At 45.5% G+C, this 12,500-nt stretch overlaps 1 protein-coding gene across 6 annotated transcripts in view; it reads right to left on the reverse strand.

The window, feature by feature from the left end:
* Positions 1-12,500, reverse strand: part of runx1t1 (RUNX1 partner transcriptional co-repressor 1) — a 69,124-nt gene that overhangs the window by 37,565 nt on the left and 19,059 nt on the right. Inside the window, exon 2 of one of the 6 annotated variants that reach the window (XM_056582357.1) lies at positions 2,054-2,131. The exons of the other annotated variants lie outside the window; for them this stretch is intronic. The gene's annotated coding sequence lies outside the window, so the exon portion shown is untranslated. The remainder of the gene's footprint in view (positions 1-2,053; positions 2,132-12,500) is intronic. 6 annotated transcript variants of the gene reach the window in all.

Here is a 12,500-nt window from a genome sequence, read left to right on the forward strand (position 1 = left end):
ATGAACCACAGAGGTTCAGTCTGAATTGGGGTCTACCAGAGCCTCTCTAGGAGGTATACCAGCTGATAATGAGGAAAGACTGGGAATATAATGGCCCACTGGCCATATATCTCACGGCCCACTGGCACCGGGTGGATCCATGGGAGAGAGAGCATCAGACAGAGAGACAGAGGGACGAGAGAAGTAAACAGGCTAGTCCAATAGAAGGCTGTAGGAATAAACAATACCATCAAAGAGGAAGGTGTGCTTCTTGGGCATGAACAACTTTTAATCAACTTTCCAGTTTCTATCTGTGAAAAAAAACAAGATAATTAACGTGCATTATTTTCACTTGCCTTTAAACCTAACCATGTCAACTTAAAATCGGAGCCTGACTGAAACGGACGTTATGTGAGAATGAGAAGGGCCGTTTAGAGAGGCAGTGTGATGAGATTAGATACAGTTCAGACAGCAAAGAGATTGGCACAGGCACTAATCCATTTTACACACTCGCCTCTGTCTCTGTGTGTGCGCTTTCACTGATAAACTGCCTGCTCTCTCACTCTCTGGCCTGCCTTCACTCCATCAGTCTCTCTTCCCTCTCTGCCTCTCTGTCTCTTCCCCTCTCTCTGTCTCTCACTCTCTATCACTCTCTCTTCCTGTCTCTCTGCCTCTCCTTCTATCTCTCTCTCTCTTCCTCTACCTGTCTCTCTCTAAGGTGTGATACTGCTCTTATAGAGAAAAGTTATAGTTTTCAATAGATATTTATATATACATGTATATTTTTATATATATATTTATTTATATAAATATATATTTAATTTTTACAGCTGAAAGCGTTTAGCTTTTCCTTCCCCCAGCCTGCCAGCTGTCAGACCCTATAGCCTGACTGGGATATAAGCTATGAAAATACAAAGTCATTAAATTGAAGACGGTAGAGAGACGAGCAAAGCAATTCTAAAATTTTCCAGCAGTGCTTTCACAAGGAATCCATGATATATACGTTTAACAAGCCCAAGTAAAACAGGGAGAGTTTCCCTTGTATTGCCCTCACAACCTCTTTAATGACACCTTGAGCTCATTCTTTCCACTGTTCTGTATATTTGCTTTCCTCATCGAGCCATTATATTTGGCCCTATTCACTGGCCCTATCATTTGATAGTATGAAATCGATCCAGCGGTGGGCAAGTTCTGTCTAATTCCCCATAATGTCATAGGGAATTTTTAAGGTCCTTTTTTAAACAAAATAAGGAAATTGTAATCACTGGATTATCAATCGCTTCAGTCACAACAACACCAAACTTCTCCAAACACAATAACAATATAAAAAAAACCTAAATAACACCACACCTGCTGTAACACATAGAAGGTTGGTCTAAAATGAAAGCAACATTTCAAACGTACCCTATTGATTTTGGGCAGAGAATGGCCCGCAGCGAGTTTGAAAAGCTGCATTTGTTACCCGATTGTAATTGGGGGTTTATCATGCATGTGTGTGAAACGTATCCACCATCCCTGCGGTGCAGAAGATGAAGGCTAGGGTATAATACCATGGGAGTGGGTGAGAAAAGTATACAGAGTTGGTACACATTGGTACACAGTATGCCGTTATGCACAAGAAAGGTCCAATTTAGCACATTCCGTTACATTTGCCCAAGAACCATGCATGCCACTTTATCACAGAATTCTAGATTGCACTTATACACTGCAAAACACACACGAGTGCACGCACACACATACACACACACACACACACACACACACACACACACACACACACACACACACACACACACACACACACACACACACACACACACAGACACACAGACACACACACACACACACACACACACACACACACACACACACACACACACACAGACACACAGACACACACACACACACACACACACACACACACACACACACACACACACACACACACACACACACACACACACAAACACAGTTAGTAATAAACACCATCTTTTGTTTCACTTTGATTGAGAGTGCTCTGATTCAAATCAACGGAAGAAAATCAATAACTTTCATGCTAATAAACAAGGCTCACCTATTCACCCAGCAATTGAGATCGCCACTCGAATCGATATCAATTCACCGCTCTCTCTGGCAATGTCATTTACCCAGTCTATGGACAAAACCAGAATATATCTGTCAAATGAGGCACACGATTGAAAAAAGTGTGTCTGCAGACCACCATCAAAGACAAATATATTCACACACAATGCACACACAAATGGACCAGCCTAAAATGAGGCCTTTAAAAAACGCTAAACAACATTTCATTGTAAAAATTAAATTCTTCCTTTTGTCCCCGCCGCAGTAAACACTTCAGCTGTCATTAGCCTCCAAGTGCAAGTGAAATAGAAATTGCCATAACTGTTTAATTTCACTTTAAACAACCTTGAAAACAAGCTTCCGAGAGAGCCTCTATCACTCGCTTAAGACGAGACCGCCATAAAGTTAATGGCTAAATTATAATGCACGTCCATAGCCCATTTATTAGTCATGTTACGGCTGTGGATGCAGAGTGGACACAGAAGCAGCTTTGAGTCCAGTGCAGTCGACGGTGTGCTATAAGGGCGGTTATTATTATTGATGCACTCATACCCAACGTGTAATGGATAAGTGTGTGTGAGGGGGTGGGGCGGGGGGGAGGGCTTTGTGTGTGTGTGTGTGTGTGGGGGGGTGAGTGCCATGACTTTGTCTAACTCTCTTTATGGCTCCTCCGAAGTGCTGCGCGGGAAAGGGCTTAATGGACAGCGGAGGGGGAAGAGGAGGAGGTGGAGGAGGAAGAGGTGGAGGAGGAGGAGGAGTGGGCAGAAGGGGTGGTCGTTGTAAGATGCTGCAATTAGCGATTTTCTAAAATGACAATTTTTTTTGTACGGTATCCTTGAGTGCAGAGAAAGGAGCCTTCAAATTAAATGTATTATTATTACTATTATAAAGGAAGAGTAGAGTTTTTATTTTTTTCTATTAGTGTTTATTCAACAGCGGGTCCCTTGTGTATGATAAGCTAATACATATTTGACTGATGGACGACGTTGATAAGACCTATAAAACAGCCAGGTGGCTTTGGTGTGTGTGTGTGTGTGTGTGTGTGTGTGTGTGTGTGTGTGTGTGTGTGTGTGTGTGTGTGTGTGTGTGTGTGTGTGTGTGTGTGTGTGTGTGTGTGTGTGTGTGTGTGTGTGTGTTTGTGTGTGTGTGTGTGTGTGTGTGTGTGTGTGTGTGTGTGTGTGTGTGTGTGTGTGTGTGTGTGTGTGTGTGTGTGTATGTGTGTGTGTGTGTGTGTGTGTGTGTGTGTGTGTGTGTGTGTGTGTGTGACACACCGCAGAGGACAGTACGGGTGGTCCACTGGAGTACAACCGGCTAAATAGGAAGTGGAGACGGTACACGACTGTGATAAAGTGATCCAAAGCATGTTTGTCGGCAGCAGTTAGCATGATGCCGTGAGTAAATGATATGTTTCAGACCAAGGTGCTGCCTGCAACCCTGGTCCTGTGACAAACCTATTTGAAATTCCGTCAAAATAAACGCGTTTAGCCCAGTGTGTAGACATTAGCAAACCACATCTCTTTCTCTCTTACACTCACTCCGACAAACACACACACGCTCCTCTTCTCTATTTTGGTTTTACTATTAAACATTAGTAAGACCAAACCCATCAGTACCTCTTTACTTGTCGAAAGCCTGAAAGTCACACTTTCTTTCCTGCATTGCTCTTAAGTAAAGTACAGTCTATTGTGGTGCGTGAAGGCTGTCCTCAAAATCAAAATGGGTCTTGTATGCTTAGACCTGCCTTTGTGGAAGATAAAAACATGCAGATATTTGAGTGTATAGGTGCCATTTTCAAGGTCATATCCCCACATTCAAAACAAGAAATCAATAGCTAAGAAGTGTACTGCTATGTTTAATAGGCTGTTTCAGATTAAACTTTATTTTCTGATAAAATGTATTAAAATAAGTCCTAGACATTGCTCTGAGTTGGGTATCCTCTGTCTATTTCCTCCTCCACCAGCCCGGAGAGCGTTCCTTCGAGATAAGTGTAAGACTTGGGCCGCCTTACCTACCACTTAGAAGGATATGTCTGCACACTTACATCAGCCTATTGCATCCTCCATCGTTACGTGGGTCACAGTGTTTGTAAAAACCTTTCTCTCACTCTAGCTCTCTCCCTCTTTCTCTCTCTCTCTCTCTCTCTTCTATCTATTTCCCTCTCTCGCCTCCTTTTCCCTTCTCGATTTTATCCCCTCACTGAGTTGCAATGTGTGTGCCGTTTTTTTTTGTTTTGTGGAAGTTACACTCAAGTTTCATCACTCACAAGGGTTGTTGCAACGATCCTATATCTATATCTGGAAGGACCCCGAAGAGACGGCCTGATACGGGACTCAGTGAGGCTCTGTTCATTCCTCCAAATAGTGTCGAGCGTTTACATCATAACCTACGAACAATTCTTTGAGATCATCTTTATTCTTTTTTTGCAACAAGCTTATCATTTTTTAGGGGAGGGGGGGGGGATTGGCCCTAGCTGGATTTTATAAAAAAATGTACACATATTTTTAGAAGCTCTAGCGGTTGAATACATTGAACAATTCAATCCTCAAAGTGTTATCTTTCGTTTCTTTTAAGCCTTTAAAGCCTAAAAAAAATAATAAGCTTGACAGTGTCTACTTTTGTAATAAAGATATGATATTTGAATGTACTTCAATGGAATCAAATTTCATGGAAATAACAATGGGTTTCAATGACGCGGGGGGGGGGATAATTCAATAGAATGCGACAGTGGTGACATTGATTGATTTCTACTGCATGACACACATAGGTCGAGAAGCCCACTGGCTGCCGACACACACTTCTCACAGTACAGCAGACATAGGCATGGATACGTAGATACACACGCACACTCAAAACACTTCGCCGGCAATGGTTGTTCTAGCTATATCAATCTTCGGAAAAGGTGCTCAGCACTGCAAGACTTAGAATATATTTTGTAAATAGGAAACTTAAAATTAAGCAAGCAGAGCCATATTTGTAAAAGAAGATTTTCAAGGGACAGGTGAACATAGTGGGTATTCTGATGGCACAAGAGCGGGAGAGTGGAGAAAGAGAGAGAGAGAAGCGAGCAATAGATAGTGAGAGAGATGGAACGATCGGATATCAGTATGTTCATGTTGTAACTACCCTCTTTTCTCTTCTAATCGTCCTTACCCAGACCTGGTGTGCAAGCACACTCACACAACACAGAAGCACGCACTTGCACACAAACACAGCCTAAGCCACTGCCTAAATTGGTTATTTAAGTAAGTGCAATATATTTTCTTTATAAAATCCACACAATCCAATTTCAAAGCGCACCTCTCAAACTCTATATATTCCACATAAAAAATTGTGCGTACCTAATTAGGTCAAACCTTTGTATTTAAAACTAGGGTTAGGGTAATGGTATAGTATATTGCATAACATCCACATTTGTTATTGTATATTCTTTCTCCAGCACATCTACAGACACACACACACACCACACACACATACACACCCACACACACACACACACACACACACACACACACACACACACACACACACACACACACACACACACACACACACACACACACACACACACACACAGACACGTGTCTGTGTTAGAGACCGAACAATAAAACACATGTTGTTCATAGGAGTAGGAGTCCTTCACTTATTCTTTCTTTTTAACCTGAGAAATGGTTTTATAGGAAGCATTTAGCCATCTGTTTTGGGACGAGATGGTGAGAGAGTCAAATAATAGAGGGATAGAGGGAGGGAGGGACAGGAACAGGAGGTAGTGTAAAGGAGTGTTAAATGTGATTCACAGCCTCAACAGCAGACCCACTCAGGCTGTGAGGATTCTGACTAAATATTGTTGCTGGGAAGAACTAACCTAAGGGGTCTGGTCAAAAACGTAAAGGGATTGAAATGAATTGTTTGGAATGGGCAGAGGTAAAGCCGACAGTTGGCGACTGTCAGATAAAATAAGAGAGAAAGAGAAAAATATCAAGTGGAGGGAAGACATTACATTGGGGTAGAGAGAGGGACATTTCCACCTCAGAAAAAGTTGGACATATTCCTGGCCAAAGTCACTCATGTTTACAATCCTTACTGATAAAAAATAACAGCTCAGATTAATTAACACATTTAATTCAAACTAGGTTCCTTCTACTTTCCTTCTCCTACAGTGTTTGCTGCTGCTTGTGTCAAGAAGACAGGAGGATAGAGGATACTGCTTGGCTCCTTACACGGCAGGCCTCAAGTCAACTCGTATAGGAGCGTCTTACATAACATTGGAACGTCCTAGTAGAGATGATGAAGTACATGATGTGATGTGATATGAACTGAGTGAACTGGTAGGATGCACATTGGAAATACACGGACCATTCATATTGATCTATATAGAATATCTATAACTTTATGTATAGATCTTCAAGAAAGGTTGGTGAGTATTTGGGTGGTGTATGCATGCACACACCTACACACAAACACACATACAACAGACAAACACAAACACATACACATGCACACACAACAAACACACACACACACACACACACACACAAACACACACACCGACAGTAAATAATAAACACCATATTTTGTTTCACTTTGATTGAGAGTGCTCTGAAGCAAATCAGCATGTAATTGCTGAGTGAGATAGTGAGATAGAGAGAGAGAGAGAGAGAGAGAGAGAGAGAGAGAGAGAGAGAGAGAGAGAGAGAGAGAGAGAGCGCTATGTGAAACATCTTGGGTGGACAGATGGGTGAATCAAACACGCACAAGCGAGATGGAGAGAACAAGCAGATTAAGAAGAGAGGAGACTAGAGAGTGTATCGCTAGGAGGGGAAGAGGGGAGGAGGGGTCTGCTGGTGTTTTCAGAATCTCCCATGACGGACGCCATGTGTTGGATGTTGTGTCGACTCTTTTCCAAAAAAAGCAGACCCCCTGAAAATGTCTGCAATTGATCAAATACGTAGCAGGTCGTGCGCTAACGAGGAACCGACGAAAGCAAAAGAGAAAAATGTGGGGAAGTAAAATATCCCGTGCAGCCATGATGCTCAGTGTGTGTGAGTCACCACTCGTTACCTTTCACCCCACCACAAAAGAGGTGTAGAGATTGGCCTCTCAGGCTGACATGACCCCGGTCACCACAGAGTGTGTGTGTTCGTGTGTGAGAATGTTGACTTGGGCAGTGACCGTGGCTAATTGCTAATGGCCTAAGTGGATGAAAGTGTACGACGGCAACGGTGTAAGAGGGGTGGCGTCTTGTGTGCGCACGTGCTCACACAAATGACAGCAGCTGTCAGTGTATGACTCCGCCTCCATTCAGCCAGTATTGCAATTCTCCTCTTTTTGTATTCCTCCTCTCCTCTCCTTAACCCCGCACACACACAGACACAATTGATGGCCCAATAAGGGGTCGCCCGTTGTACAGCGTTGAGCAAGACGACAAACTGCAACAACACAACAAAACAAGTCTTGAATGCCTGCCTCAGACTCCAGCGATAATAAAGCATAACCAACAAATGTCATTGTTTTGTTTATCCTCTGACACTAGCAGAGAGTCAGACACACACTCACACCCACACACAAACACACACACACACACACACACACACACACACACACACACACACACACACACACACACACACACACACACACACACACACACACACACACACACACACACACACACACACACACACACACACACACACAGACAGACAGACAGACAGACAGACAGACAGACAGACAGACAGACAGACACACACACACACACACACACACACACACACACACACACACACACACACACACACACACACACACACACACACACACACACACACACACACACACACACACACACACACACACACACACACACAGAGCGCCTAACTGCTCTCCCATGCTACAGATGGATGCCACCACTCTATCTGGACCACTGCCAGCACCAGCTAGTGAACAGCTTGCCTGGCACAGGCTCCCGTGTGTGTGTGTGTGTGTGTGTGTGTGTGTGTGTGTGTGTGTGTGTGTGTGTGTGTGTGTGTGTGTGTGTGTGTGTGTGTGTGTGTGTGTGTGTGTGTGTGTGTGTGTGTGTGTGTGTGCGTGTGTGTGTGTGTGAGCAGGAACTCATGTCTCTGTGCCTCCAGAAACTGTAGCAAACTAGCCCAGCACAGATTGCTGGCCAAAATATCCTCAAATAAATGCACATGCAGAGGCACACACACACACACACACACGCACACACGCACACACACACACACACACACACACACACACACACACACACAAACTAACAGCGTCTTAGCTCTGCTCCTGACCTGGTACCCGTCAAAGATTGCATTGGTTTTGCCTCACTAGACCCACATGCACGCACTAACAAATTCAAAACAGACACTCACACAGACACACACACACACAACCACCATACAGATGCTTTTTTCACAGACACAAAAAGCAAAAAAGTGTCTACCACACATTTACAGTTTCAAATGTATCTTACTTATACTCCAAACTCTGGGCAACCAGGAACTCATACAGACACAGAACCCCCCCCCCCCCCCCCACATACACACACACACACACACAAACGCTACGACACACTATAACACCTACTCACACATCTGCCAGATCTACTCACACACACCCACACCAACATCCACAAAGACATTGTGGTAAGGCGATCCTTAATGATTCAACTTTCTGTGTGTGTGGGTGTGGGGGTGTGTGTGCATGTGGGCTCTGCCCGCCAGCGCACGAGCATCGGAACATGAAGGCGTTCAGCTGGAATGGATCCAGGCCCTGGCACCCAGCCAGAGCAGACCTTATACATCCAAGCGATCACAGGAGGAACGTCAAGAAACATCACCCTTTAATGACGTGACAATGAAATTACAACATAAACACTCTTCAGGGCACTTAGTGGAACAATGGAGAGTGAACGGCAGCGTAATTGACGTGGAGATTTTTAAAAGACGACGGCTGGTGTTTAAAAGAAGAAAAAAAACTAAAATTAAAAAAAGAAAGAAACAAAACCGCTCCAGGAATGAAAGGAAGCCCTCGTGACAGCGTATGCTAGCTAGCCGGCTGTAGCATGTACGACCACATCGAGGCATCATCAGCCGCATGGTGGCATGGCTAGCACGCGGAAATGTTGACGAATAAAAATGTAATAATTCTATCCCACAGCACAAGACACTGTAGGGATTTTAAACGTGTGAACACGACTGAATTCAAACTATGCTCACTATGTTAGGCTCATTAACCAGCTGGACAGCTCGCTCAGTATCCAGCTCGCAAATGGTGCATGTGATGCATGCAGGAAGTGGAGGGAGGTCGGTGATACCGGCGGCCGGCGGTCTGCCGGTGGGGCGGCGGGCCCGTGCGGAACCCCAGCAGCCTCCGGCGGCGGGTACCTTCGCCCCGGTGCCTAGCAGAGAGCAGGGCGGCCGCGATGGCAAACTGCGCGCCGGGGAACCGTGCCAACTCTTCCAGCCCCGCAGTGCCTGTCTGCCAGCGCCATCTGGGAAGAGACAGGGTGCTGCTACACACCGCGCCGCAGCTCAGAGGGCACAGGATAGTGCACGCAGACGCAGACACATGCGCATGCCCACACACACGCCATCGCAGATCGGTGTGCATGTGTGCGTGTGTGTGTATGTGTGTGTGTGCTGGCGTGCGCGTGTCAGAGGCCTATGGTGAAATCCTTGGGGATATACGTGGTATGAATTCCGGAAAAAAACAACAGAGAAAAAAATGTGCGCACACACAGAGACACACGTGCACGCACAAGCACAGCCGGCCACTGACAGCTCACCATCTGTGTTGTGCCTCTGCCTCCCTTTGCTTCAGAGTCTGCCCTTGTTTTTTTCCATTCACTCTCTCTTTCTCCCCCTCTCTCTCTCCTTTACCCCGTCCCCTACCCTTTCTTCACTGCCTATATTTCTATTGTTCTTTCCTTCAGTCTTTATTTCCTTCTTTCTTTACTCATTTCTTTCTATCTTTCATTCTTTCCAGATTTCTATCATTTTTCCTAGATATGGAATGGTGGTCTGCCTCATCAAAAGCGGAAGTAGTAGGGGGAGGAGGAGGAGAAGAAAAAGAAAGAGGAAGAGGAGGAGGAGGAGGAGGAGACGGAGGAGAAATGATGACCAGGAGGAGTGCTGGGAGGAGGAGAAAGAGGAGTAGGGAAGAGGAGGACTATAGGTAGAGTTCTGATCAAAAGGCATCTTGAAAAACGTGGGTGACTTAATTGGATGTGTGTAGCTGTTGAGTAAGCTCTCCCCCTCTCTCTCTCCCTCCCTCTTTTTTTTCTCTCTCTCTCTATCTCTCCCCCTCTCTCTCTCCCTCACTTTCTTTCTGTCTTTAATCAAAGGGCAACAGAAAAATACAGTGAAGCAAGCAGTGCTCGTTTGCATATGTGCTCTTTGCCCTCTGATTCGTGACGTGAATGAAGGTGCAGATTACAACAGAAAACATAACACAACACCAAACACAATAAGTGGTAGCATGTTACCGCCCTGTTGCCGTTTTCTCTCCCTTCGGTTCTAACCAGACGCCTCCCGCATCCCGCCTCACCCACATCCTCTCCTCACTGTGCCTCCTACGTCCAATTATTTCTCAGGGCGCTCCCAACATCACAGCCCCCTCAACGGGCACTTTGCAATTACACACTCCCCCCTCTACCCACACACACACACACCATCCATCTCTCTCTCGCTCCCCCATCTCCCTCCCTCTCTCATTCGCACTTCTTCAGTGCAACATGGCAACACTGTCAGACGCAGCGTCAAAAACGACATTTCACATACAACAATCAGCTTTTTTTGTTCCCTCAGCACCCCTCCTTGCTTTCCACACCCCCCATCTCTCAGCCCTCTCTGGACCACTGTTATCAGTTATCTCTCTCCCTCCATCACTCGTCTCTGTATTCACGGCTCTGCCCCAGCCTCCCCTTACCCCCTAAAAGCACACACACACACACACACACACACACACACACACACACACACACACACACACACACACACACACACACACACACACACACACACACACACACACACACACACACACACACACACACACACAACACTCTCACACAAACACACACACACACACCAATCCCCTTAACACTGCATGCGGTGGCCGCGGTGGTGATAGCAGCCTCATTACAAACAAGGAAAATCCATTTGGCACATCCGTCTGCTGCTTCACTGGCCCCATCTGAACTCTCCCGAGTAGCCCTGGCCCACATCTTTCCCCCCCCCGCCCCCACCCCAGCCCACTCCACCAACACCTCCAGCCAGGCCTCCACCCCGCTCTTCCATCACCCCACCACCTGACTCCCTCAGCTCCACCCTCATGATTTGGAATGATGAGGTGAATTGACGAAAAACCAGGATAGCAGTAGGCTAACACTCGCTTAAGACCGCCTTATCATTAATATACAGAAGCCCATAAAAATACACAAAGCTTCATAAAACAAAGTGATTCAGGTTCACCAATAACACAAGGCCGCTTCAGGTGACCTCACAGGCTGTTGTGAAAAACATGGGTCACAACATCGACCCTTTTTCCATTTTCTCCTCTTTTTCACTCTCCATTTAACCTTGGCTCTTTCCCTTCACTGCTCTTTCTTTCTCTGGCTCGCTTTCTCTGGCTTTTTTTGCCTCGTAATTGCTTTGCCCTTCTGTTCACACCGCATTTCTCTCTTTTTCAGTCTCGCTCCCTCGCTCTCTCTCCCCCTCTTGTCGTCTATCTATTTTGCTCTTTATCTATCTCACTCTCTCTCTCCATTTCGCTCCCTCTCTCGGTTAGGGTTCTGCCATCATCACAACATCTGATCAACATATGTTCACTCCCTGTCCCTCCCTACAACACACAAACACACACACACACACACACACATACATACAGACACACACACACACACACACACACGCACGCACGCACGCACGCACGCACACACACACACACACACACACACACACACACACACACACACACACACACACACACACACACACACACACACACACACACACACACACACACACACACACACACACACACACACACACACACACACAATTTCACATTACTTTCACATTTTCTAGCTAAGTCGACGTTGATAACTGCCATGACATTCATCTGTTAAAAAAACCTTTGTTGGAGACATTCATTCAGGCTTCTGATTATTGAGAGGGCTCATATCAATCACACTGCTTAGTGTCAGGAACAGGCTAGCACAAGCCAGCATTGCTCGGGCAGCCAGGAAACACTAGAAATGAGTTATTCACCCGAAATACGTCTGGAAACAAATTGACTCTTAAATTCACGTAGATGAATTCACACTGTGTTTTTGTCTGGAAAAAGTATTGGCTTGAAACCTGCATAAATGCAATCGGGGACAATCATCATGTGATTGTAGTTGTGTATCTGGGATACATTTTAGATCA

This window comes from Gadus chalcogrammus, chromosome 22 (assembly GCF_026213295.1).
Source record: "Gadus chalcogrammus isolate NIFS_2021 chromosome 22, NIFS_Gcha_1.0, whole genome shotgun sequence".
Lineage (NCBI taxonomy): Eukaryota > Metazoa > Chordata > Actinopteri > Gadiformes > Gadidae > Gadus > Gadus chalcogrammus.